The sequence below is a fragment of the Ornithorhynchus anatinus genome, chromosome X1, assembly GCF_004115215.2.
Source record: "Ornithorhynchus anatinus isolate Pmale09 chromosome X1, mOrnAna1.pri.v4, whole genome shotgun sequence".
NCBI classification, from domain to species: domain Eukaryota; kingdom Metazoa; phylum Chordata; class Mammalia; order Monotremata; family Ornithorhynchidae; genus Ornithorhynchus; species Ornithorhynchus anatinus.
Window position 1 is genome coordinate 11,823,028 of NC_041749.1, and position 27,443 is coordinate 11,850,470.

Here is a 27,443-nt window from a genome sequence, read left to right on the forward strand (position 1 = left end):
TCACATTGCTCCTAGGATAGTTGTTCTGAAAAACCAATTAATCCATATTTCCCCACTCCTCAAAACCCTCCAATGGTTGCCCACCCACCTCCACAAAGGCCTTCAATGATTGCCCACCCACCTCCACAATAAACAGAAACTCCTTACTGTTGGCTTTAAGGCACTCAATCAGCTTGCCCCTCCTGCCTTACCTCTCTGATCTCCTACCACCACCCAGCATGCACACTTTGCTTCTCTCATGCCAACCTCGGCTATTTCCAGTTCCGCTTTCTCACTCTGCCCCTCCCTGAGGAGACCTCAGGATAATCCCCAGAGGTCAAACACCTGGCTTTGGGCAATCCAGTGCAATGACCATTTCGGATCAATGGCTATCTTGAGGACAAAAATGGAAAAAATACTGCCTCCAAAACATGTATCTGATGCTTTCCAGACCTTTTGTTGCTGAACTGTGACAGAAAACACTAATATCAAATCCCCTCCTTATGTTCTGCACTCAGTAAGAACTCAATAAATACCACTGATTGATTACGCTATATCAAATCTTTCCCCAAGGTGAGCTAATTGTTTAAAGACAGAGATGCAGGCCGATATGGTTATCTTTATCCGCCTGCAGTGAGGTTTGTCTCAAAGAGAATTAGGAGATATCACCACCTATCTAGAGGAAATGATGACATCAACAGATAGTTGACTGATTTAAAAAGAGGATGGAGATTACCCTACTTACAGCTCACCTCCTCCAAGAGGCCTTCCCAGACTGAACTCCCATTCTCCCTCTACTCCCTCTACCACCCCCCCTTCACCTCTCTGCAGCTAAACCCTCTTTTCCCCCCATTTCCCTCTGCTCCTCCCTCTCTCCCTTCCCATCCCCTCAGCACTGTACTAGTCTGCTCAACTGTATATATTTTCATTACCCTATTTATTTTGTTAATGAAATGTATATCACCTTAATTCTATTTATTTGCTATTGTTTTAATGAGATGTTCATCCCCTAGATACTATTTATTGCTATTGTTCTTGTCTGTCCGTCTCCCCCGATTTGACTGTAAGCCCGTCAAAGGGCAGGAACTGTCTCTGTTACTGATTTGTACATTCCAAGAGCTCAGTACAGTGCTCTGCACATAGTAAGCGCTCAATAAATACTAATGAATGAATGAATGAATTAACCCAGGATGGGTCTGATACCAGGCGTAATCATCCCAAGCTTTTAGCACAGGACTTTACACACAATAAGCACTCCATTCATTCATTCAACTGCATTTATTGAGCGCTTACTGTGGATGGAGCACTGTACTAAGTGCTTGGAAAGTACAATTCGGCAACAGATAGAGACAATCCTTACCCAACAACGGGCTCACATTCTAAAAGGGGGAGATAGACAACAAAACAAGTAGACAGTCATCATTAGCATCAAAATAGATAACTAGAATTATAGATATATACATATCATTATAAATACCATTGCTTAATTGATTAATAGATTCAGACAGAAATCCTGTTCATCTTGAGACCCTGCCACTCATTAGAAGCATTGTGGCCTAGTGGAGAGTGTATGGATTCTAATCCCGTCTCTATTTGCCTGCTTTATGACTTCGCTCAAGTCACTTAATTTTTTTGTGCCTCAGTTTTCTAATCTGTAAAATGAGGTTTAAAAACCTGTTCTTCCCTTTCAGTTTGCAAGCATCCTTTGGGTTAGGGATTGTGCCCAAGCCATTTATCTTGTATCTACCAGAGTATTTGTCACTTAGTGTTTAACAAATATAATAATCATAATAATAATTGTCATTATTTCTTCCTTCCTACATTTTACACCACGCAGAATCATCTCCCAGACTCCATTTCAAATGAACAAGCAAACTGAAGCTTCAACCACATGCAGACAATGCTATCAGTGTGATAAATTATTTTTATTGCTATTATTATTACTAGTATTATTATGGTATTTATTAAGCTTTTACTACATGCTAAGCAAACACAGTTCTAAGCAATGGGCTAGATGCCAGTTAAGTAGGTTGGACACAGTCCCCATCTCTCACGAGGCTCACAGTTGAGTAGGAGAGAGAATAGGTATTGGATCCTCATTTTACAGTTGAGGAAACTGAAGCACAAGGTCAATCAGCAAGCTGGCAGGGTCAGAATTATAACCCATGTCCTCTGACTCCCAGGCCTGTGCTCTTTCCACTGCTACTCAGGTAAGCTTACTGAAGGTGCACCTTCTCCAAGGGGCCTTCCCAGATTAAGATCCACATTTCTTCAGTTTCCCCTCCCTTCCACATCACCACGACTCGCTCCCTTTGCTCTTCCCCTCTGACTCCCCACCCCACATCACTTATGCATATGTATATATCTGTTTATTTATATTGATGCCTCTTTACTTGTATTGATGTCTGTCTCCCTCCCCAATGCTGTGAGCCTGCTGAGGGCAGGGATTGTCTTTATTGCTGTATTGTACTAAGCGCTTAGTATAGTGCTCTGCACAGAGTATGTGCTCAATAAATATGATGGAATGAATTCATACATAAGATAAAGGAGGAGTAAATACATTTCATTCAGAATCATTTGGTCAAAAGACTGAAGGGAAAAGTGTCAGGCTCACAAACATCCACACTCACACATTTTATAAGGGGGCGGGGAGGGGTCACACAATTCATTTTCCAGAACCTTCTATGAAGCAAAGAGAAGATTGAACTCCTGAAGCATCTTGCTTTTGGGATACCCTAAATGCTTCCACGTATTTCAGAAATATTAATTTCAAGCAGAATATTTTATATTTCTAGCCCTCCAACTGGCTTTTAAAGAATTGAAGCATAGGAGAATGAGTCAAATATGTAAATCCACCCTACAGTGTTGTCTGTTGCCTCTAAATTTACGTTGACATTGAAATCCACTTTTGTTCAGTTAATGGATGATCGTTAGTGTGATGGAAAATGTGATGAAAATCAATGTCCTAATAAGTTAAAAGCTTACCTCACCATTCCAAATCCTTGTGCTTGTCTAACCTGCATTCTTTATGATACATTTCTCAGTCTATATTTCATCACCTTTGGAGATTTTGAATACTCAGTGTTCGACACCAATCATTTAATTATTGAAATATGTAAGGGTAATTAAAGAATAGTGAATTCTAGACTGGGGAGCCCTGAAAAGTTATAATTGTCAAAGATCTGCACAAATTCAAAGACTTTTGCTACAGGGGAAGTTTTTGTTTCTGCTCAGAAACCATTAACTATAACAACACAAATTTGATTTATACTCAGTTGAGACTAAAAGATGCTCTCCAGCTCCTTTTTTCATATAAATGCTGGGAAATTTTTATGAAGGTTAGTATACTGAATTGCCTGAAATGGTGAGGCTATTATGAAAAGATATTACCTTGCTACCTTTATGGTACAAGCTCTCATCATATCCCCATTGGATTATTGCATCAGCCTCCTCTCTGATCTCCTTTCCTCCTGTCTCTCCCTGTTCCAGTCTATACTTCATTCCACTGCCTGGATGATCTTTCCATAGAAACGCTCTGGGCATGTCACTCCCCTCCTCAAAAATCTCCAGTGGTTGCCTCTCCACCTTCTCATGAAACCAAAACTCCTCACTCTTGGCTTCAAAGCTCTCCATCACCTGGCCCCCTCCTACCTCATCTCCCTTCTCGCCTTCTCCAGCCCACCCCACTCCACTCCACTCTGCCGCTAACCTCTTCACGGTCCCTCGTTCTCACTGCCCCACCATCGACCCCTGGCCCCTGTTCAACCCTGACCTGGAGTGCCCTCCCTCCTCACATCCACCAAACTAACTCTCTTCCCCTCTTCAAAGCCCTACTGAGAGCTCACCTCCTCCAGGAGCCCTTCCCACATTGAGCCCTCCCTTTCCCTCCTCCCCTCTCCATTCCCCCTACTCCCTCCCTCTGCTCTACCCCCTTCCCCTCCCCACAGCACTTGTGTATATTTGTACATATTATTCGTTACTCTATTTATTAATGATGTGTACATATTTATGATTCCATTTATCTTGATGGTACTGATGCCTGACTGCTTATTTTGTGGTCTGTCTCCCGCTTTTAGGCTGTGAGCCCGTTGTAGGGCAGGGATTGTCTCTATCTATTGCCAAATTGTACATTCCAAGTGCTTAGTACAGTGCTCTGAACACAGTAATCGCTCAATAAATATGATGAATGAATGAAAGAATATTAACCTGAACAAAATAACTTCCCGAGGACAGTCAACATTTCTTTCTCAAGGCAAATCGCACTAAGCAGTTTAATATTTCCAGAGGGTATTTTGACTTTCTCAATTTCATTTCTTGGTGCCTCTTCTAAATCAGTTGTATTTATTGAGCACTTACTGTGTGCTCTTGGGAGAGGAAAATATAATAGAGTTGGTAGACATGCTCCCTGCTCACCGTGAACACTTCTATTTCTCATCCCCTATCTGGTTATTTTTCAAGGCTTTATTCTGCTTCCTTGCTCTTTTCACTTTACAGTCTCCTTTTTGGACAACTTGTTCACCTACATGGTTTCAATTCCTACCTTGATGCTAGTGGCTACTAACTCCATTTCTTTCCCTCTGACCTCTTTCCAGCTATTCACTCTCATATCTTCTCTTGGTCCCAGGGCATCTCTATATGGATGTCCCATTGGATTTCAAATTCAACACGGCTTATACTTAATTTTGTAGCTTCTCTCCTAAACACACTCCTCTTCCCAACTTACCCATCTCTCTTGCTAGTGCCACCAGCCTCCCTGGAGCAGAAGCAGTGTTGCCTAGTGGAAGGAGCACAGACCTGAGAGAGGACCTGTGTTCTAATCCTGGCTCTGCCACTTACCTACTGGGTGATCTTGGGCAAGTTACTTAACTTCTCACGTCTCAGTTTCCTCATCTGTAAAAAGGGGGTTCACTACATGTTCACTCTTCTATTTAAACTGTGAGCCCCATGTGGGACAGGGACTGTGTATATTTATTCACCCCAGTGTTTAATAGTGTGCTTGGTACATAGTAAGTGCTTTAAAAAATAGCATTATCATTATTATTATTCCAAGCTCCACCACTCACCTACCCTGTGACTTTGGGTAAGTCGTTTATACTTCCCTGGGCCTCGGGTTTCCTCATATGTAAAGTAGGGATAAATAACACCTCAGTCTCCTTCTTACACTGTGAACCCTATATGGGACAAGGACTGTGACCAGTTTACCTAGTATCTACCCCATCAAGTTGTTTGCCTTATAGAAGGTGATTATTAATAAATGCCATCCTAATATAATGACAAACCAGACTGGCTGGCTCTCTTTCAGCAAAGGCTTCACTAGGATGGAGGCCAAGAAGCAGATCTATCAACAAAGACAGGTTCTATGCATCCCCAGTACTATCCTAAGTGCAAACACTATGGCAGGATAGGTTGGTCCCACATTTTTTTTTTCAGCCATATTTCCATATATGGAGAACCATGTGTCCACAGCATCACTTTGTACAATGCTCTGCACATGATAAGTGCTCAATAAATACCACTGATTGAGAAAATGAAAGACAGCTATATTATCTATTATATCCTGGTTCTTCCTCCTGTTCCCACCTGCCACTTGTTTAAATCTGTTTCTCCAATTTATTTTGCAAGTTCCCTGAGGGCAGAAAATGGTTGTTTCACTTCTCTTGTACTCTCCCCAGCACTTAATAATCAAGTGCTCTATATTTAGGATACACTGAATAAAAGCCAACCATTGACTGTTTGGTTCAGGGGAAACTCAGCAAAATCCCCCAAAAAGTAGAGTAAGGTACGATCCTGGCCAGAGGAATGGCATCAGCTCCAGAATAATAGTTATGGTATTTGTTAAGCACTTATTATGTGCCAGGCACTGTATTAATTGCTGGAGGCACTGTTCTAAATGCTGGGTTGACACCACAATCTTAAAAAATTCACAAAGATCTTTAACAATAGAATTTCCTTTATTTATGCCATCAGTACATGGCAGATGGGTTTCAAACTGTGTTTCTGGTGGTTCTCCAACTTGAGGTAGCCCTATGAGAGGGATGTGACTGTTTGGGAGAACTCTAAGGCAGATATCACCACTCCTGAATTCAAAGGCTAGGGAAAGAGATGCAGTTCAAGGTCCCGCATTTAATAGGGTGCCTTGCCATACAATAATCTATCATCTCTCTTCCTCTATCTTTCCACCCATGTATCACTGTAAACATAACTTTTCAGATGAATAGATTAGCATACTAAACGTGGAGCTGTCAATAGGATGGAGTGTCCTCTTCGGTGTCCCTTAGCTAGCTTGGGGGTGGGCGCTAAAATGTCACCGAGAAAGAGGATCCTGCTGGTCTCCTCTTGCTTCTATCCACCAGCATCAGTACAACAGATTGATTGTGCTGGGCTCTGAAGGAACTCAAAGATAATGGAGTTGGCCAGTGGGGCCAAGTGGTTTCCAGGTGCTCCTTCGTTTCCCCGGAGTGGTTCTGAAGAGAAGGAGAAGGTGGATTACCATATGTCAAGCACTGTGCTAAAAGCATTGGATTGGTACAAGATAATCAGATCAGACACAGTTTACCCCACATGGTACCCCTGTTTAAGGGGGAAGGGAGAGCAGGTGTTTAATCCCCATTTTACAGATGAGGAAATTGAGGCACAGAGAAGTGAAATAACTTGCCAGAGGTCATATAGCAGTAATGTATGATGTAGTTAGGTTTAAAAATCTGGTCTTTTCACTCCCAATGCTGGGCTTTCCACAACACAGAGAGAATGAAATAAGTTTTCAAAAGAGCCAGAGAAGAGGTCCAGAGGTGTGTGAAATAGGATTGACATGGCTCAGAGAGAGAAGACAAATGGGTAGATTGGGTTTAGTACAGACATTGGTGGATCAAGGTTTGGGAATTTCCCTCTTTGCCATATCTCCTTTAATAATAATAAATGATAACTTTGGTAAGTGTTCACTGTGTTCCAGGCACTGTAGTAAAACCTGGATGGACACAAGCAAATCGTGCTGGACACAGTCCCTGCCCTATATGGAGTTCACAGTCTTAATTCCCATTTTCCAGATGAGGTAACTGAAAAAGGGAAGTGATTTGCCAAAGTCACACAACAGACAAGGGGCCAGCAGACAAGTGGTTGAGCTGGGATTAGAAACCCTCTGAGCTGACAGGATTTTGGAGACCTGGGGGAGGGAGGAAGCCACCACTTCCTTTGAGGCCATGATAGGAGTGCCCACAGGACCCAGGACTGCCTGTTACCTAGGAGCTGGTCAACACTCATAATCCGAACACCTCTTACGGGAATTACCCCTCTATTCCGTGCCCCTTCAAAAGGCCCCCTTCTGTACACACAATTCAGTAAGTAAATCACCAGGGACTGGGAAATGCAGTTTGGGGAAGACTTGAGATTTTTTGCAAAATAAGAGAGTAACTTTACCTAGGAAGCTTTTTGCTTCACCCTAAACCCAGAAGAAAAGTAGCTAATGAGATCGTATTTTATCTCACCACAGGTTTCAGCAGCAAACCTCCTGATGGTCACATCTGCCTTCCCCTTCTGGCTCAGATTAAGGGTAAAAAAAATATTAAAAATCCTAAGCGAGTATTGTTGGTAGATTAACTGAAGTAGTTCTAGACCCTTGAACTCGTATTATTTTTTTTTCCTCCTGTGTCTCCACTGATCTTTCTTGATTTTGCATCGTGAAAATTTTCTAGTTTGGTGGTCAGAGAAGCATTAAGAACACCCTCTAGTCACTCAGTGAATAGCATCAGCCTTCTGGCTCATTCACCTTTGAAAAATCCCAAATAGGCACACGACTCAATATTAGCTTTGTCCAGATTAAGCACTGAGAACAGTGTTTTGCAGAGAGTAAGCACTCAATAAATACGATTGAATGAATTTCATCCTCCTTTCCAGGTGCTTAGTACAGTGGGCATTCAAACAGTATTACTGCTAGTAATCATAATTACTGAGCTCTTACTCTGTACAGGCTGCTGCGTGAAGCATTTGGGAGACTATAATATAATGGAGTTGTATGATAAGTTTCTGGAAATGTGCTACTTATCCTCATAGACACCATTTCTTCTCCAGCTCAGGAGAGCAAGATAATTCTCTCTGCTCTAAAAGTTCCCAAATAAAGAGTCAGTGATTCATAGAATGCAAAGTTTCTAATTCTTTGAAAATATTTTCGTTTTTTGCTTACCTCCCCAATAAGAGAATAAGTTTCTTGTTGTTAGGGGACATGTCCCTTTTTTATTCTGTACTTCCCAAGTGCTTAGTACAGTTTTATTGGGAAGCAGCGTGGCTCAGTGGAAAGAGCACGGGCTTGGGAGTCAGAGGTCATGGGTTTGAATCCCGGCTCTGCAGCCTTTCAGCTATGTGACTGTGGGCAAGTCACTTAACTTCTCTGTGCCTCAGTTACCTCATCTGTAAAATGAGGATAGAGACTGTGAGCCTCATGTGGGTCAACATGATTACCCTGTATCTATCCCAGTGCTTAGAACAGTGGTCTGCACATAGTAAGCACTTAACAAATACCAACATTATTATTATTATTACAGTTTGCCAAGTGAGTGATTAATAAATCCTCTTATTGAAACTTTCTCTTGTTTTGTTTTTCCACAGTGTCTTTTTCTAGACCACCCTATTTGCTTGTTGATGAGTTTTACCACTGAAGAGATAAAAAATGAGATGACTGGACACAATATTCCTAGAATTCTAAGAAGCAGTGGGCAAGAAAATGTTTTCTAGCTTCCCTTTTAGTTGTTGAGATATTAGGTTGAGCAAGAAGAGAGGGCTGCAGTGGAGAGAAAATAGCTAAAGGGATAATATTTTTACCATTTACTCTTTATTGGATCCATCCAACTCTAATGAGGATACTGTGTTTCATCTCCTATAAAATTGCTTTTGTGTATAAAGCAAGATGACCCGAAACATATACTGTCATTACCGTCAGTGCCATCTTGTAGTTGTCAATGTTGATTTAAGAGGCTTATGAAACTACTGTAAACAAACATTTAAAATGAAATGAGATCTGATGCAATTTGTGACTTTCTAGTCTATAAAAAAAACCTAAAGGTACATATAAAATGTCAGAGTAATTCCTTTCTACTTAAACTTTCATTTACAGTTAAGTGGATGGATAAAAAGACACTGTGGTAACTTTTATAGACAAATAAGCAATTGGCATGTGAGAATTCCATGGTGCTCTCACTTTTACCAACCCTCTGAGCCATTTTTCACACCAGTTTTGTTTTAGCCTTAACTTTCTGTTAACAACACAATCCTTAATTTAAATCAATAAGTTCTGAGGAAAATTTCATCAGAGAGTGCTGTTTCCTGCCTAAGTAAGAGTTTTCCTCTCCAAACAAGGAAGATTAAGATAATCTTGCTGCTTGTCTTTAAGGAAAACTGAGCTCTTGATTGAGAAGAGGTCACTTCTAAACTGGGAGAATATTCATTTCCCATTTAAAACCCTCCAGAAAAATCACATCCAAAAGGAGATTTGCTAACACACATCCAACTCAAAAATATATGGGTTTTTTTTTGCTTCTTCAGCATGCTTTCTTTAATGGAGTTCCAAACAAAAAGGGCTACTTCACTGTAATTTTTTAGGTCACAGTTTCATTAACTGCTGAAGATAGAGTTTTAAGATGAACCTTATGGCTAGGTACCTGAATGTGTCTCATTCTGAGCACTTCATCTTGCCATCTAAACAATCAGATGGCATATACCTCACAGCTGGCTTACCTACCCAGTCAAACGTGATATAATAAGCACTACTTCAGTGTTGGTAGTTTGACCATCTTGTGACTCTATTTTTGTGATCCCTGTCTTGTCATTTAATTTTTCCTAGTGCACACAGGTTGTAATCCCCTTCCTTCAGGCTTTTTTTATACTTTCTCCCCTTTCTTGTTTTGTATCTGTGAAAAATACTCACTTATGGGTTTTCTGAAAATAGGTGTGGTAGGTAAGGAGAACTGTTATTATTGTGCCCATTTGCAGATGGGATAATTGAGGCAGAGGAAAGTTATGTGACTTGTTCAAGGTCACCCAGGCCACGAAGGAGCCAAGTTTTAGGCCTTGATCGCTTCTCTGCTTAATGGTCTTTACACCATCCTTACTCCTGAAGGTCAATATGATTTTTATGTTTAGAGAGAGACTGATATGAACAAGCAGAAATCAGATACAAACCAAAAATGTAATTCCCCAAAGGCTAAAACTGAATGGCTGAATTCTGAAGAAATGGCTAGTTCACAGATTTGCATAATAACTGTCACAAGTGCTCATCAGCATGAGTGAAATATCTACTCAGCTGTCAGGTTTTGAACCAGCCACTTGAGCCAAACTTCCAGTCAAATCTGTTTAGTGTGAATTGCATCACGGCTGAACAGTAACTCTCTTTAGGCAATCTTCCGGTTTAATGCTCAAATTGCGGCTAATCACTCTCTTCTGAATCAACTGGCTAATTATCGCTCCAATAGCTAAGCCAGGCTCGCCTATGAATCAACACCTTGTTATAGCAGGAGAATTTGTGTACCCTGATGAAACTTAGAACTATGCCATATATGGCTACCCATAATGGAAAGGCCAAAGCTGAAACGTCGGAGCAAGTTGATTCACCCATATTGGGCAGCAGTGGCATGGGAAAGAGTTGAAGGCAGATGATCAAGTCATCTAAATGTTGATCATTCATTCATTCAATTGTACTTATTGAGCACTTACTGTGTGCAGAGCCCTGTACTAAGCACTTGGAAAGTACAATTCAGCAACAGATAGAGACAATCCCTACCCAACAACAGGCTCACAGTCTTGACGGGGGAGATAGACAACAAAACCAAACAAGAAGATAGACAAGGGCAGTGAGTCGAGTTTTTACTGCATGGAAGAAGACAAGGGTAAGCCATTTTCAGATCTTCGTCAAGAAAAATCTATGGGTACACATACAACTTTATGATAGAAGATGGGATGTTCTGAAGAGGTTGTGTCCATGGAGCTGCTACGGGTGGAAAATGACTCCTTGGCATCTGAAGAAGAAGCTAAGCCAGAAGTTACTAGCCTCAAATTAGTCAGAGTCAGGCAAAATGAATCTAATATCTGATAATAATGGATAATAGATAACAATAATAATAATAATAATACCCTACTAGGGTGAGATGTACTAATGCTCCGCAAAATTACTCAATGACCTGTCTCCGCAAAATTACTCAATGTTTGTGCAGAATTTTTTAATGTAAGATTTCTCAGGACCAGAAGCTGCAAGGGGTAAATCCAACTTGGGGCCCAAATCCAACATTCGCTGGGACAGCACTGTTCACACATGGGGAGAGTTTCTAATATCAGGGACTATCTATTATTATTATGATTATACTTGTGCCAAGCACTGTTCTAAGCACTGGAGTAGATACTAGTTAATTATGTTGGACACTGTCCCTGTCCCACAAGGGGCTCACACTCTTAATTCCCACTTTACAGATGAGGGAATGTGAGCCCCGGGTTCATACCAACCAGGACCTTCCTGGACCGAGGGGGCCTCAGTGACACATAGTAGAGTTCAAATCATACCTCTGATCACCGAGGTTACTGTGGGAAGTTTTTACTTAGTTTCACCAGTGTGCAGGGGAGCGACACATACACACACTCACTCCACCAAGAGTCTAATACCAGTCTGTGGTCAAAGGAGCCCATTCCTGCCAATGCTTCTTCTTTCTGCTGCCTTCTGCTTCCTACTGCTGCTCTTCTGCCTATTCTGCTGGTCTCAGAGTCCTTCCTTCTTGCTTCTCTGTATGCCCCCATCCTGCCTTCGCATGCCACCTCCTGATTCAAACCAACCGCCTTTTCTCTACCTTGGGTGTCACAGCTGTGGCTCTATGCAGCAGTCATTGATCAGCCCAGGCCCATCACTGGGTAGAACAGGGAGCGAAAGCCCCACCTCCCTCCATGCTTCACCACCACAGGCCAACAATCACCTGCCTCAAGTAAAGCCCATCAGGGCCTTCACCAAGTCTTTTCCTTACTGTTGTTCACAGGATCACAAGACAGTCACTAATAAGGCAGCTTACTGTGGGCGCACCATAAGGCCCAGTGAAGTGAAATGATTTGCCCAAGGTCACACAGCAGACAAGGGCAGAGCTGGGATTAGAACCCATGACCTTCTGACTCCCAGGCCCGTGCTCTATCCCCTATGCCATGCTGCTTCTCTGGTAAATGCTTACTACTGGCTAGGCACTGGGCCAGATATGATACAAGTCCCACACAGGACTCACAGACTAAGTAGGCAGGAAAACAATATTGAATCCTCTTTTCACAGATGAAGAAACTGAGGCAGAGAGAATGAATTGCCCAAGATTACGCAGCAGGCAAGGGGAAGAGCTTATGATTAGAACCCAGATTCCCTGACCCCTGGTGCCATGCTAGGCAACACTACTAGGAAGATGAAAAGGAGGAAAAAAAAAAGATGTCTTTCCACTTGGAAAGCCTTTGAAATCTGACCTCTCCCACAAAACTTTCATTAATTAAGCATAAATGAGATGAAAATTGCATTTTACAGCATAAGAACATAGGACTTGTCATTACTGGGCCTGACCAACAGTCTATTCAGCCCAATACATTATTTCTAACAGCGGCAACAGAAATCTTGGAGGAATTCTATTTCGCTTGCCCTCCATGATATGCATCCTAAACTGCATACCACTGAATACCCTTTTATATTTCCTCTACATCCCTACCTTTCCCTCTAATGGCCTTATGGCCTTCATGAACTGAAGCAATTCCCTCTTGAACTTACTGATACCTTCCTCTAACACATTCTCTCTCTCTCCACACACCCCCCGCCCCCCTTCAACCCTCCTACCACCAACTTGTCCTTTGGAGTCAATAAAGATGCTCCAACAATGATATACTTATGCCACTCGGTGTGTTTCACTACCACCTAGGTCATTCAAACAACTCATATACCAAAGCAAAGCTTAAACATAATGTCGGCATTAATGATGCACTTTTGTCTTGTTCCTTGCTAATGCACCATCTCTAAAAGCACTGAATCATGTTCTGCGAGAGGAAAGAAAAGAGGAGGTAGAGGGAGTGTGATGGGGGAATGAACCCAAGGGAGAAAAAGTGCTTCTAACTCAGCATTGTTATAATAATAATAATGTTGGCATTTGTTAAGCGCTTACTATGTGCAGAGCACTGTTGTAAGCGCTGGGCTAAATACAGGGGAATGAGGTTGTCCCACGTGAGGCTCACAATCTTCACCACCATTTTACAGATGAGGGAACTGAGGCACAGAGAAGTGAAGTGACTTGCCCACAGACACCCAGCTGACAAGGGGCAGAGCCAGGATTCGAACCCATGACCTCTGACTCCCGAGCCCGGGCTCTTTCCACTGAGCCACGCTGCTGTTATCCAAAGTTACCATAAGAAAAAGGTACCATGGAGTAACAACCATTCTTTTTTAATGGACCCTTGATAAACACTACTTGTGCCTGCTAGAAATGATGCTTATTTAGTACCCCTGCTCCCTACTTCGGAGAAATACCTTAAGAGTACAGCCAAACCATGCAACTTGATATTTCTTCAAGAATGAGTCATTTTCTCTTTCACAAGTAGAAATAAAAAATGCAGCAAGAGTGTTCTACCCACAGAAATATGCTTCAGTTCTACTTTCTTAAGGAAGGGAGGAGGGAGCGTTGGAAAAAGGGACACAGGCAGAGACACAGAGACAGAAACACAGGAAACACCTTGTTAAATAACGGGCAGCTTCAAAATTTGTATGACCCACCAGTAGTAGTAAAACGTAATACCCTAGTAACTGAGTTCAACAAAGAAATCAAAGAAGTGAAGCAATCAGTCAATGGTATTTAATGGGTGCTTACTGTGTCCAGAGCACTGTACTAAGCGCTTAGGAGAGTGTGAAAATGATCGCTGTTGTCTTTAGTCTTCTTTTAGCGGCTTTCCAAGAGGGTGAGTACTAATTCCATCTTGTTTCAACCAATGAGCTCTCTCTTAGCCACACAATCCCCAAATCTTCAACAAGATGTTTCTCTGTGGGTGCCAGGCATTTACATACCTCTCTCACCCATAGGAATTCTGTGAATTCCAAGTGTAATGGAAAATGCATTGCCAAATGGGGACTGTCTGGTACTTATGCCTCTGAGACGTCCTCTGTAGAGTCCAAAGGAAAAATAAAAATGCTTTGGAATAAAATTTAAGAAGCAAAATCCTGTAGACAAATTGGTTGGCTGAATGCCTCCAACGAAAACTTTTGTCTACAGAATTTAATTTAAGTTTTATTCAAAAATATCAGTTCTGGATGAGAAACTCAACAGAATCACGCCCAGGTTGACACTAAGCGGTCTGTACTTGGGGAAATGATGCTGATCACTTAATCTTATTTTTAAATAGAAATGAGTGCATAATAAAATGTCTGGAAGCAGAACCTCCCATCCAACCTCTCTTTACTTGGCAGTGAATTTTCTCCCTGTCGGTTTTGGAAGAAGAATAGCTCCACCTGCCAGGGTGTTTCTCTTACCGGATGAAGTGATATTTGCAGCAACTGAATATGCCCGAAAGGGGAATTAGATGTATGAATGTAAAACCAACGCTGAATCAATTGTATTCGTTGAGTGCTTACTGTGTACAGAGCACTTTACTAAGTGCTTGGGAGAGTACAATACAGCCATAGAGCTGAAGCAGAAACTTGGGGCCCAAGACTGATTTCATTCATTCAATCATATTTATTGAGTGCTTACTGTGTGCAGAGCACTGTATTAAGCGCTCGGAAAGTACAATTCGGCAACAGATAGAGACAATACCTAGCCCAAAATGGGCTTACAGTCTAGAAGGTGGGAGACAGACAACAAAACAAAACAAGTAGACAGGCATCAATATAGGAAGCAGCGTGGCTCAGCAGAAAGAGCATGGGCTTGGGAGTCAGAGGTCATGGGTTCAAATTCCGGCTCTGCCACTTGTCAGCTGTGTGACTGTGGGCAAGTCACTTGACTTCTCGGTGCCTCAGTTCCCTCATCTGTAAAATGGGGATTAAGACTGTGAGCCTCATCAGGGACAACCTGATTACCCTGTATCTTAGAACAGTGCTCTGCACATAGTAAGCACTTAACAAATACCAACATTATTATTATCAATAGCATCAAAATAGATAAATTATATATGTATAATTTACGCATCATTAATAAAATAAACAGAATAATAAATATGTACAAATATGCACAAGTGTTGTGGTGCAGGGAAGGGGGTAGAGCAGAGGGAGGGAGTAGGGGTGATGGGGAGGTGAGGAGGAGAAGAGGGAAATGGGGGGCTCAGTCTGGGAAGGCCTCCTGGAGGAGGTGAGCATTAAGTAGGGCTTTGAAGGGGGGAAGTGAGTTTGTTTAGCGGAGGTGAGGAGGGAGGGCATTCCAGGACAGCGGTAGGACGTGGCCCAGGGGTCGACGGCGGGACAAGCGAGAACGAGGCCCAGTGAGGAAGTTAGCGGTGGCAGAGGAGCGGAGTGTGCGGGCTGCGATGGAGAAGGAGAGAAGGGAGGTAAGGTCTACATCTGGCTCTGACACTGTTAAATGTACTCAGGTTGAGGAGTGAGGGGCAAGGGGAATGTGAGGAGGAGAGGAGGATTTCTTTGGTGAGGCTGCAACGGGAGAGGCATTGGTTTTCAGCACCTTGTCAACTCCCTTAGCACCAATTTATCACTGGCTTCCCTGCAACGCAGGCAGGAGAACTGAACTCATTCTCAAAGAAGAGGAATGTCCCTTTAACTTAAATGGAGATGATTCAAGGGCAGGAATGCCAGTAAAAAGGAGGCCAAGGCCCAAGAGGAACATGGCATACTGGAAAGAGCATGGGCTTGAAAGTCAGAGGCCCTGGGTTCTAATTCCAGATCTGCTATTTACCTGCTTCGTAACCTCAGGCAAGTCACTTAACTTCTCTGTGCCTCACATCCCTCTCCTGAAAAATGGAGACTCAATACCTCTTCTCACTCTGACTGTGAGGTCCATGTGGGACCTGATTATATTGTATCTACCCCAGAGCTTAGTACAGTGTTTGGCACATAATAAGTGCTTAATTAATAATAAAGCTTAGGTTAGGTAAAATATAATATATATTTTAAAGGAAGCAAAGGTATGAGGGTGAGTAAGGAAAGGGAAGAATCCAAAATAATTCTGAAACTACATCCTGGAAAGTGGGATTTGATATGGATCTTTATTTCTGCATCTTTATACTCTCATTGTTCACCTACCTGCTATTCTAGATCTCTGTTCATGAGATCTAAATATGTAATTGACAGATTTCAGGTCTGGAAATTTGCCTTTCCATCTCATTTTTGGCAAGTGGGAAGATAACACTCAATAGACATAATCTGAAACACTCAACCATTAAATTGTTTCCCATCCTTCCTTTCTGTTTGTTCTTATACAATTGCTCAGAGGTGCTGCCATAGATTTTTTTTTTAAATAAAGGCAGATCTTAAACACAGTTTGGAAATAGATGAAAATTTGAGCAGACTATTTTGCCAAGTTCTTCTGGGTGGCATGTCCAATCCAGGATACTGGCAGATCTCACCAATAATTTCCAACTTAATTTTACGTGTCTGCACTTATCCCTAGAGGAAGGCACTCATCACTATATGTCATCATTGTAAAGCTGGGCATGAAATAGATTGTGCAATGTGAGTATATTCACATTCACTTTAGATCATTGGAAAATTATAAGGAGCCTGTTAAATTGTTTTAGAAGCAGTAGAAATACCATTGAGCAACTGCTGGATATAATGATCTATAGGATATGCATGGAAGTACAAAACAAAGGAGTTTCTGACTTCCAGGAGTTTACACTCCAATGGGAGAATTATTATTTATAGGGCTAGAACACTAGATGTGATATCCTGAAATCAATTGCAAAAGAGCGTGGTCTTTGCTTACCCAAAGTAGGGCTGAACACACTACCAGAAAGTGAACTTAAAATAGGGATTTTGTCTCTAAAATTCAATCAATGAAATTATTCTGACTGTAGGTTCATTGTGGGTGGAGAACATGTCTACCAACCCTGTTGTACTGTACTCTCCCAAGAGCTTAATGGAGTGCTTCACACACAGTAAGGGTTCAATCAATTGTATTTATTTATTCAATAAATACAATTGATTGATTGATTGATTTATGAATGTCTTAGGGAAGTTTAGCCCTTTCTACCATTTCATTTCTCAACCCTTCTGAGTTTTGCTAGCAGTCAAAGCAAGCAAGAGGAATTATGTGGGGACAGAGGAAAGAGATGAGTAGATTTTATTGGAAAAGGCCACGGACCTGCCTGTGCAATGCTGGAATCAGAGTAGCAGTGCTCCAGAGAGTTAGGGTGACAGACTCCACGGGAAAATAGGAATTTTGGGGTTGTGATTGTTAGGGTGGGTGACACTGAGGTTGAGATATATATATATATATATTCATTCATTCAGTCACAGTTATTGAGTCTTACTGTGTGCAGAGCACTGTACTAAACTAACCCAACAACGGGCTAACAGTCTAAAAGGGAGGAGAAAGACAACAAAAGAAAATACAGAATACTCAAACTGCATGTGTGAGGAGAAAGGGAGCAGGAGACAGGGTGAAAAATTTATGGACAGTGGTGAAAGAGGAAAGGAGAACACAAAAGACAGGATGATGGGATCAGAACAGTTCCTGGCACAGAATCACACACAGAAAGTGCTGGGAGAGAGTGATAAAATGACAACCCCCCAACTCCCCAGAGGAAAGCCCTTCAGGAATGCCCTCAGACCACTCCAAAGTGACTTTGCAGTGGAAGAAACCCACCTCTGGGGCAGAAGAATCATGGAGTGTTTAGAGCACAGGCCTGGGAGTCAGTAGAACCAGGGTTCTAATCCCAGCTCCTCCATTTGTCAGCTATGCGATCTTGGATAAATCACTTCACTTCTCTGTGTCTCATTTACCTTACCTGTAAAATGGGGATTAAGGAGGGGAACCCCACATGGGACATTCCTTCATTCAGTCATATTTACTTAGTGCTTACTGTGTACAAAGCTCCTTACTAATGGACTGGGTCCAACCTGATTAGCTTGTATCTACTCCAGGGCTTAGTACAGTGCCTGGCACATAGTAAGTACTTAGCAAAAAACATGGAAAAAAAACAAAGCCAAAAAACAAACAACAGGACTTTTTTTTAGAGGGGATAAAAGGGATTTAGAGTTCAGAGGTCAGTGATCTTTACTCTGTGGGACAGAGTGTGGGCTGTACATTGCTTTGGACCTCTTGTCCCCCCTCATTCTTGGATTGGTAATTGTACCAGGAGAACAGGTGGGTCCTTTCTCTTGTTGAGTGCTTCTCTTCCAGAGACCCGGATACATTGTCGACAGAAGGCGGTGGAATCTGCAACATGTGACAGACCAAATTTACAAGATTATAGTACAGTGCTCTGCACACATTAAGTGCTGGTAATTACCACTGATTGATTGGTTGATTGTTGCAGGCCTCAAATGGGAGAATCAGCAGTCCCCCTCCCTGAGGGAGGTGCCATTTGATTTGTACTAGATCACCACCCTGGAATTTGGCAGAAAACCACTCTCTGGATGAATCCAACACTCAATCATCAGTGCCGAGGTATATTTCCCTTCACCAGCGTAGAAACAACCTGAGAGTAGGGCTTCCTCTGGACAGCCCTTGATAAGTCAATTGAGTGCTTACTGTGTACAGAGCGCTCTACTAAGTGCTCGGGAAAGTATAATACAACAGAGTTGGCAGACCCAATCATAGGACACTTTCCTAAGTAGATTCCTTAGGCTTTTTGTGTTGCCTTCTGTAACTTTCGGGACTAATAATAATAATGTTGGTATTTGTTAAGCGCTAACTATGCGCAGAGCACTGTTCTAAGCACTGGGGTATACAGGGTAATCAGGTTGTCCCACATGAGCCTCACAGTCTTAATCTCCAATTTACAGATGAGGTAACTGAGGCACAGAGAAGTGACTTGCCCACAGTCATACAGCCAAGTGGCAGAGCCGGAAATCGAACCCATGACTTCTGACTCCCAAGCCCGGGCTCTTTCCGCAAGGAAATATTTCCCAGATTCTAACTGTTCAAACCCCAAGTTCACATAGTCCTGACAGGTACCTATAGCTCACGGGTTGCATCTTGCCTGCTCAAAGATGACCCTTCTTGTGGAGGTTACCACATAAACATACATCTCTCTCACCGCATCAATCTTCTCTACAAATTCAGAAAAGTGTATTTTATGGGTGGAAACTACCTGTGCTTCATCTCCACCAGTGTCAGAATAGAAGAAAGTCACTAAAAATACAGTAGAGGAAGACACGCAGGTTATACACAAAAAGAACGACCTGAGTGTAAAGGTTGCCGAGGGAGGTTATAGAATATGCGTTGCAAATCTAAAAAAAAATTTTTTTTAAATGGATCTAGCTGATGGACCCTATGGAGCGATGGAAGCTGGAAAGAGATGTTTGGCTAGAGCAAGCTCATGGATACTTGGGCAGAAAGAGGCAGGAAGATGGGTGAAAGACTAATCGTTCCCCCCATTTGTGTCCTAATACTAATTATGGTATTTGTGAAGCATTTCTTATTTGCCAAGCATCATGCTTAAGCACAGGGATAGATAAAATACAATCGGATGATACACATTCCCTATACCACTTGGTCTCTCAGTCTAAGGGGGAAAGGGAAAAGGAATTTAATCTTTATTTTCAAAGAAGGAGACTGAGGCACAAAGAAATTAAGTGACTAGTCTGAGGTCACACAAGATTATTAGCACTCAGGTCTCTGACTTTCAGTTCTTTGCTCTTTCCAATAGTCCAAGCTGCTTCTTATGTCCTTGGAGATCTCCTGAACCAACTTGTTCTTTAGCAGGCTACCACCCTTCAGAGGGAGATACAGAGCAGGTAATGATCGGCCAGAAATTTCTGACACAAGGGAAGGAGTTGGAAGAAACCAACCAACATCCTCTCTGCTTTCCTGTGGCAGGTATTTAACCTGATAGCTTTCAACTAATGTTGCCTTAGGGCAGGGCATTGGATAGAAGATCTCAAATGCCTATTCAGACCAAATAAAAATTCTATTTGATTATTTGATTCTCTCTATTGCCTCGGCTGTTTCGACGGCACCCCATAGAAGGTGAATTTAGTAAAGATCCAGTGAAATGTGCTTATGACATCACACTGGAGCTTGCACAAGAAAATGATCTTCTAGTAGTGTTTCTGAACTGGCTGCTTAAAGCATTTAATAGTCAGAGTCCCCAGTGTATAGTTCTAAATGAATTAAATCAGACTGGATGGTGCTTGCTGGGATGTCCAAATACCCTGAAGATGACTCATGGAAAACAACGGTCCCCTCTGGCATTTGACTATGATGCAAACGGATTATTTATGGCTTCATGTGTCTGTTTACAGCTCACTACATATCGGTTGCTTTCATTCCCTTAACCACCTCAATGAATCACCTAATGTATTTCAATTTATAGTTTTTGGGTGCGGGAGGAGTGAAAAATAAATACCGTTTTTTTGACAAACGGCTCCTGAAAAGGCCTATTATAACTTGGGTGACATGAGCTGAACAAGGTGAATGTGCATTTCTCTTGACTTCATTATCCTAGAAACCCCTGTAATGGCTGTCACTGACAGAGCCTCGAAGCACTACTCTCTGTTTAGTTGATGTCCAATTATTCCTCTATGTATCTACCCTTCAGACGACCGGCTAGATTCTACTTTCTCCACAATGGCAGACAGAGCTTTCATGCTCTTTGAACATCTCTCTGGCCTTATTGCAGCTTGAACATTATGCCATAAAACCAATCTTGCTATTCTTTATTACTCCAACAAGCCCATCATGCAGAATGTTTTTATGGTAGCACGCAATATCGCAATATTCCTCTTATCTGTTTCCTAAAAAGAGATGCACACTAAATGGAAAAAAAGTAACATTCTTGAATTCATTGGGTTTTGAAAAGTTGGAACTTCACCTGTGGACATGTTAGGCAGCAGTTTTTGATATTCTGGCCAGGAATGTGAATTGAATTTTCAAAACGCACTCCACAGCTTTAGGCCTCTGGGTTTGGACTTGAGCTGAAGATGGTAAAGACAGAGGACAGTATTCAGGACACTGAAAAACTAATTATGTTGTTCTTCCAACTCTGATCCAGCCTAAGAAAAATCTCTCTCTCTCCCTCTCTCTCTCTCTCTCGTTGAATCAGCACCTTCTGCTAATCTAAAAGAAGATTAATGCATCACTAATAATTCAATTACATCTTATGGGATTTTGTCTCATAAACATTAATAGAAAGTTACCCATCTGGATCAAGATGTAGGTTAACCCTTTGGTAGGATGAACCAAATGCCTCATATGAAATCCAAACGTGATACATTTTAAATAAGTACCTTATATTAACTTCCCAATGACACAAAGTTTATAGAATATGAAGTAGGAAAGCAGATTTAATTGTATTTTCAAATCATGTCACACACACATGTATATATATATATGTATATACAAGTTTACACACACACACACGCATATATAAATTTGGATCAATTCTTTCTTCATTCAAAAACAAACTAATGTAAATACAATTGTTCTTTAACAAGAACTTAACTGCAAGCACATTCTGATTCCTAAAATATTTTCAGAGCATTTGTTAGAATGCAAATGGTGTTCAACTGCTTCCACCACTGAATGCATTTCCCATTAAAAATATCAAGGACATTTTGCAAAGATGTGTCTGTCAGCATAAAATAAAATAATTGCTTAAACTCCATAGGACATAATATTAGCTCTATTTCAAAATAAATTAATCAGAACCACTGAGAAAAATTGTTATGGTTAACCCCTTCAGATCCTTCCACTGATTCTACAAAGGCAATATGGTATGGTGAGGCGAAACAAATACCTAGATTTTCAGTGATAATGTCACTGTTACAAGTGGAATGTGAAATCTTCACTGGCAAATATGTCGGTGGAATTTGCCAACATTCTTTTATATTCAAATTGTAACAGCAAGAGCAAGGGATTGGGAGTTATGAAACTAGGGTTCTAATTCTGGCTCCACCACTTGCCTGCTCTGAGATCTTGGACAAGTAACTTCTCTATGCCTCACTTTTCTCATCAATGAAATGGGGATAAAATGTCTGTTCTCCCTCCCTCAACCCATGAGCCCCATAAGGTAGAGGTTAGGTTCTCTGACAGTAGCAAATACTCCAGAATGTCAAAGAATTCAGGGTTTTCCACTTCCTGAGTTCTAATCCCTCTATGTCACGATCACCTTTGGTGGCCTTAAAGCCTACAAAGTCTAGGCAAACAGGAGGCAGGATCAACCAATGAATGATATTTACTGAGAGCTTACTATGTGCAGAGCACTGTACTAAGCACTTGGGAGAGTACAAAATAACAGAATTAGCAGACACGTTCATTGCCCATAATAAGATTACAGTCTACAGGGGGAGGATGGCAGGGAGAGAAGGGTAATCAGAAACTCTAGGTAGCAGCTGTTAAATGGGTATATATGAGGATGCCATTTCATGGCATAAATATTCTAGTTTCATCTTAACCATTTTCTGTCCTATAGAGCAGAATTACAACAATTCCTTGTAACAATTACCTTGGCTAATGAATCAGTTATCTTTAGCACTGTTGAGACACAGATGGGATTCCCTAAATGACACTGAATGTTTTCTATACTGGCAGCGTGACTAAGTGGGCTGGAAACTATCAGATTCACTTGCCAGTATGGGCAGACCTTGGGTAATGAGTTTGAAATAATGAATGTGTGTTTGCTGAACAGCGGAAGTTCCAATGGAGAACTGTCTCAGAGGGCCAACTGGCTACTTCCCCAGAGAGGAATTGCTTGATTATTAGTCAAAAGAATAGAGGTTAGTGGGATGTGAGAGGTGGAAGACCATCATCATCAGTGGTATTTATTGAGCATTATGTATAGAGCAGTGTATCGGTGCTTGGGAGAGTTCAAAACTCCAGAGTTGGCAGACACATTCCTTGCCCAACTAAGCTTACAGTCTAGAGGGGGAGATGGGAATTTATGAAAAAAAATATTATGGATACATACCTAAGTGCTGTGGGTTGAAGGAGGGGACAATAAAGGGGGAAATCCAAGTGTCAGGGCATCGCAGAAAGGAGTGGGAGAAGCGGAAATGAAGGCTTGGTTGGGGAAAGCCTCTTGAAGGTGTGCTTTTAATAAGTTTTTAAAGGTGGGGGGAGTGATTGTCTGCTGGATATGAAAAAGGAGGGCATTTCAGACCAGAAACAGGATGTTGGCGAGAGATCGGCAGCAAGGTAGACAAGATCGAGGGACAGTGAGTAGGTTGGAATAGAGGAGCGAAGTGTGTGGACGAGGTTGTGGTAGGAGAACAGTGAGGTGAGTTGAAGGGGGCAAGATTGAAGCACTTAGTATGGCACTCTGCAAACAGTAAGAGCTCACTAAATACAATTGAATAGAGTGCTTTAAAGCCTATGTCAAGAAGGTTCTGTTTGATGCTGAGATGGATGGGCAACCTCTGGAGGTTCTTTGAGGAATGGGGAAATATGGACCGAATAGTTTTGTAGAAAAATGATCTGGGCAGCAGAGCAAAGTATGGACTGGACTGGGGAGAGACAGAAAACAGGGAGGTCAGCAAGGAGGCTCATGCCATGGTCAAGGCAGGACAGGATAAGGGCTTGGATAAATATGGTAAGAGTTTGGATGGAGAGGAAAGGGTGCATTTTAGCGATCTTGTGAAGGTTGAGCAGAAAGGATTTGGTGACTGTGTGTATTAAGTGAGAGATGAGTCGAAGTTTCATCCAAGTACAGAGTGGCCTGTGCCTATAGGAAGGGGAGAGTCAAGGTGGGGGGAGAGAGAGAATTTAGGGATGGGATGAGGGACACAGAGTGAGAGAGGAGTCCAAGGTTTATGATGGGAGAGGATAGAGGGGAGTAGAAGGAAAATAGCTCAGATTTAGCCATAGTACAATTTTCTTGATTCCAAAGAAGGAAGAATTTGGGCAGAACTCAGTTCTCCTCTCATATTAGGTACAACTGGTAGAACACAATCACTACTTCAACTAATTTAGTAGGACATAACTGATGGTTATCACAACAATGATATCAAAACTTGAAAAATACATTTTCTTCAAATGAGTCCATAGATAAATTTCATTCATTCATATTTATTGAGTGCTCACTATGTGCAGAGCACTGTACTAAGCACTTGGAAAGTACAATTCAGAAATAAAGAGAGAGACAATCCCTGTCCATGCTGGGCTTACAGTCTAGAATTTAACTTCCCAATCTCCCTAAAATATTGATATGAGCAATTTAGGATACAGAATGATGGAGATCTTTCCTCAGAGACAGAAAGAAGAAAAAAATCACCCCTGACTAAAAAATAACTCCTGGGAGAGAGAGTCTAACAAAATGAACACAAATGTCACTTTCCAACACAAAGTCATTTGTAAATGCAAATGTTTGGATAATTGGTAGCCCGGGACCAGCTAATGATTTTCATTAACTTTAGCAGTGTATATTCTTGCCATTACTTTGATTAATGTTTGCTCCAGTTATTAAATGGAATGAATAGGATGGCTTAATTCCTAATGAAATGATGAGATTATGTGCAGCTAAATCAATGAAGGCCAAAACCCTGGCATCAACTTATTTTTCATATAGAAGTCTCTCACCTTGTTTAACCAATATTGAAGTAACACATATAACTACTCCAAGCTGTCTTGACTGTTCACTTTCTTAATGAATTGCAGCTTCTGATTTGCTGAGAAGCATTGTTCTCATCCATACCTACTTTCCTATTAGATAATAGTGAAGTGCAGTTGGAAGGAAATGTATTCTAGGGTTGCTTTGTTGCCAGGTTCCTGGAACCGACTTCATCCTACAGAGACCCTCAGGCTCATTAATGGGTATAGGAATGTCTTTTGCAAAAGTTATTTGTACAATTAAAGGTTATTTGCACATTATGCACATAAAAGTATAGTAAGAAAAGTGAGAGACACTGAGTGATATGGCTCTTATCCTGGATTAACTTCCCAGGATTGTGGTACAATCACTTTACTTCTCTGGTTTAACATGTTGTGGGAGATAAATGCTGTGGTCACTTTTCATTTTTACTGGGCTAATATTTTTCCCAGTTGCATCAAAACAGGCTTGAAGTTGCAGCCTGGAGAGGCAGCGTGGCTCAGTGGAAAGAGCACGGGCTTTGGAGTCAGGGCTCATGAGTTCGAATCCCAGCTCTGCCACTTGTCGGCTGTGTGACTGTGAGCAAGTCACTTAACTTCTCTGTGCCTCAGTTCCCTCATCTGTAAAATGGGGATTAAGACTGTGAGCCCCACGTGGGACAACCTGATTCCCCTATGTCTACCCCAGCGCTTAGAACAGTACTCGGCACATAGTAAGCGCTTAACAAATACCAACATTATTATTATTATTACTTAGGTGATCAAACCCTGGAATGGGCCGTATGGGAAGATGGTGAAATCTTCATTAATTTGTTCAGTCAGTTAACCATTCAATTTTATTTATTGAGCACTTATATGCAGAGCATTGTACTAAGCACTTGGAAAAGTACCTAGATCATTAAAAAAACCCAGCAGTCATCAGCCCTAGTTGATTTAGCTTGGGAGCAAAAAGCTGGACCAGATGACCACTTTATGACTCTTCCAGCTCAAATGCTACAGTTTTAATAGTTGAACCTAGATTAGTACAGTGCTCTGCACACAGTAAGTGCTCAAAAAATACAATTGAATGAAGCATTATCTGTAAGAGCCCAACTCAGCGGTCTACAGAGTCAGCATTTTAAAGCCTCTTTGGACAACATGTGAAAAATTTGTTACCTGTGTTCACACAACATCCTGAGATTTTCTTTCATGGAAGATAGTCATTCACTCATTCCATTGTATTTATTGAGTGCTTACTGTGTGCACAGCACTATCCTAAGAGCTTGGGGCAGTACAATATAACAATAAACAGTCACATTCTCTGCCCATAACGATAGGCACCAGCTGGTCTTCCTTTCCACTAAATTCAAACTAGATGCATGACTTAGTTTCCAGCTCAATGTGGGAAAGAGACTAGGTGACAGGATTATATTGTAAACACAGTGCTTGGCACACAGTATGTGCTTTATAAAATATCGCAATCATTTCAATTTCAATAGGCCACTAATGCTTATTTGGCTTAGGCCTTTTAATTTCCATAATAGTGGTATTTGTTAAACACTTACTCTGTGTCTAACACCGAGGTAAATACACTTTAACTAGGTCAGGCACAGTACCTGTCCCTCAAGTGGCTCAAGTCTAAGTAGGAGGGAGAACATGCATTTCATCCCCATTTTACACCGGAGGAAATTGAGGCACAGAAAAATTATGTGGATTTGCCCTAGGTCACCCAGTAGGCAAGTGGCAGAGCCAGGATTGAACATTCTAAGTTCAGAAAAAATTACTACTGGCCAGGAATATTAGAATTAAAAGAAATATAATGGATTTGTCCAAAGTTGAATAAGAACCTAATGAAGCTTCTGAAGGCCCACATCGAGGGCATGATGAGTGTCAAGATATCCTTAGCAAAGTGAAATTACACTAGCAGCTTGAACAGATGGCACCTTAAAAATGAGAGATATCACCACTTCCTAAAATGGCATCCATATCCTAAACAAAGCAAGTGATACGACCATTTGATCTGAAATCTGACTATTAAGTTGATTTACTGGAGGAGGTGGATTTGCACCATTTGACCGTGAGATGCTTTGTTTCAGTCCATTACTTTTTGGCAAGAGTCAGTGGTAGCAATTCTGAAGCTTGAGTGAATGTCTTTAGCCTCAGCTTAAACTCGATCTAAAAAGGCTTGAAACCAGAGAAAAATACTAGATGGAAAAGCAGCATCTCTATTCAAGTGAGAGCTGCAGGTTTTCTGCTCTGGAAAGATCACTCATCTTGGGCATGAAGGAGGTCTAAGTGCAGGTGTTCTGATGTGGAGATTAGGCTAGAAAAAATAGAATTTTTCTAAGATGAAAGAATAATAAAACCTAGATGGATGATGTTTCAATCTTGGAGAATGAGGGCTCTTCTAGGCCTGGGGAGGGGTAGGCAAGACCCAACGGGCTCTTTCATTGGCTGAATTTCCCGAGGGGAAGAAGGAAACCTTCCACTTACTGTAAAACCATCCCCATTACTGATTTATGGATTGGAAGATCAATAAATCAGTGGTATTATTGATTGCTTACTATGTGCAGAGTACTGACAATTACTCTCCCCATGTTCAAAGCCTTATTGAAGGCATATCTCCTCCAAGAAGACTTCCCTAAGCCTCCTTTTCTCCCACTCCCTTCTGCATCACCCTGATTTGCTCCCTTTCTTCACTGCCCCCGGCCCAGCCCCACAGCACTGTTATTTACTTTTTTGTATGTGTGTCTCATCTCTAAAATGTAAGCTCATTGCGGGCTGCGAATGTGTCTGTTTATTGTTAAATTGCTTTCT

General features: G+C 41.6%; 1 long non-coding RNA gene across 1 annotated transcript in view; it reads right to left on the reverse strand.

The window, feature by feature from the left end:
• Window positions 1–5,911: 5,911 nt before the first annotated feature.
• The window catches only part of LOC114806623, a 31,818-nt gene continuing 10,286 nt past the window's right edge, over window positions 5,912–27,443 (reverse strand). The window contains exon 2 of the long non-coding RNA XR_003754681.1: window positions 5,912–6,443. This is a non-coding gene — a long non-coding RNA (uncharacterized LOC114806623). The remainder of the gene's footprint in view (window positions 6,444–27,443) is intronic.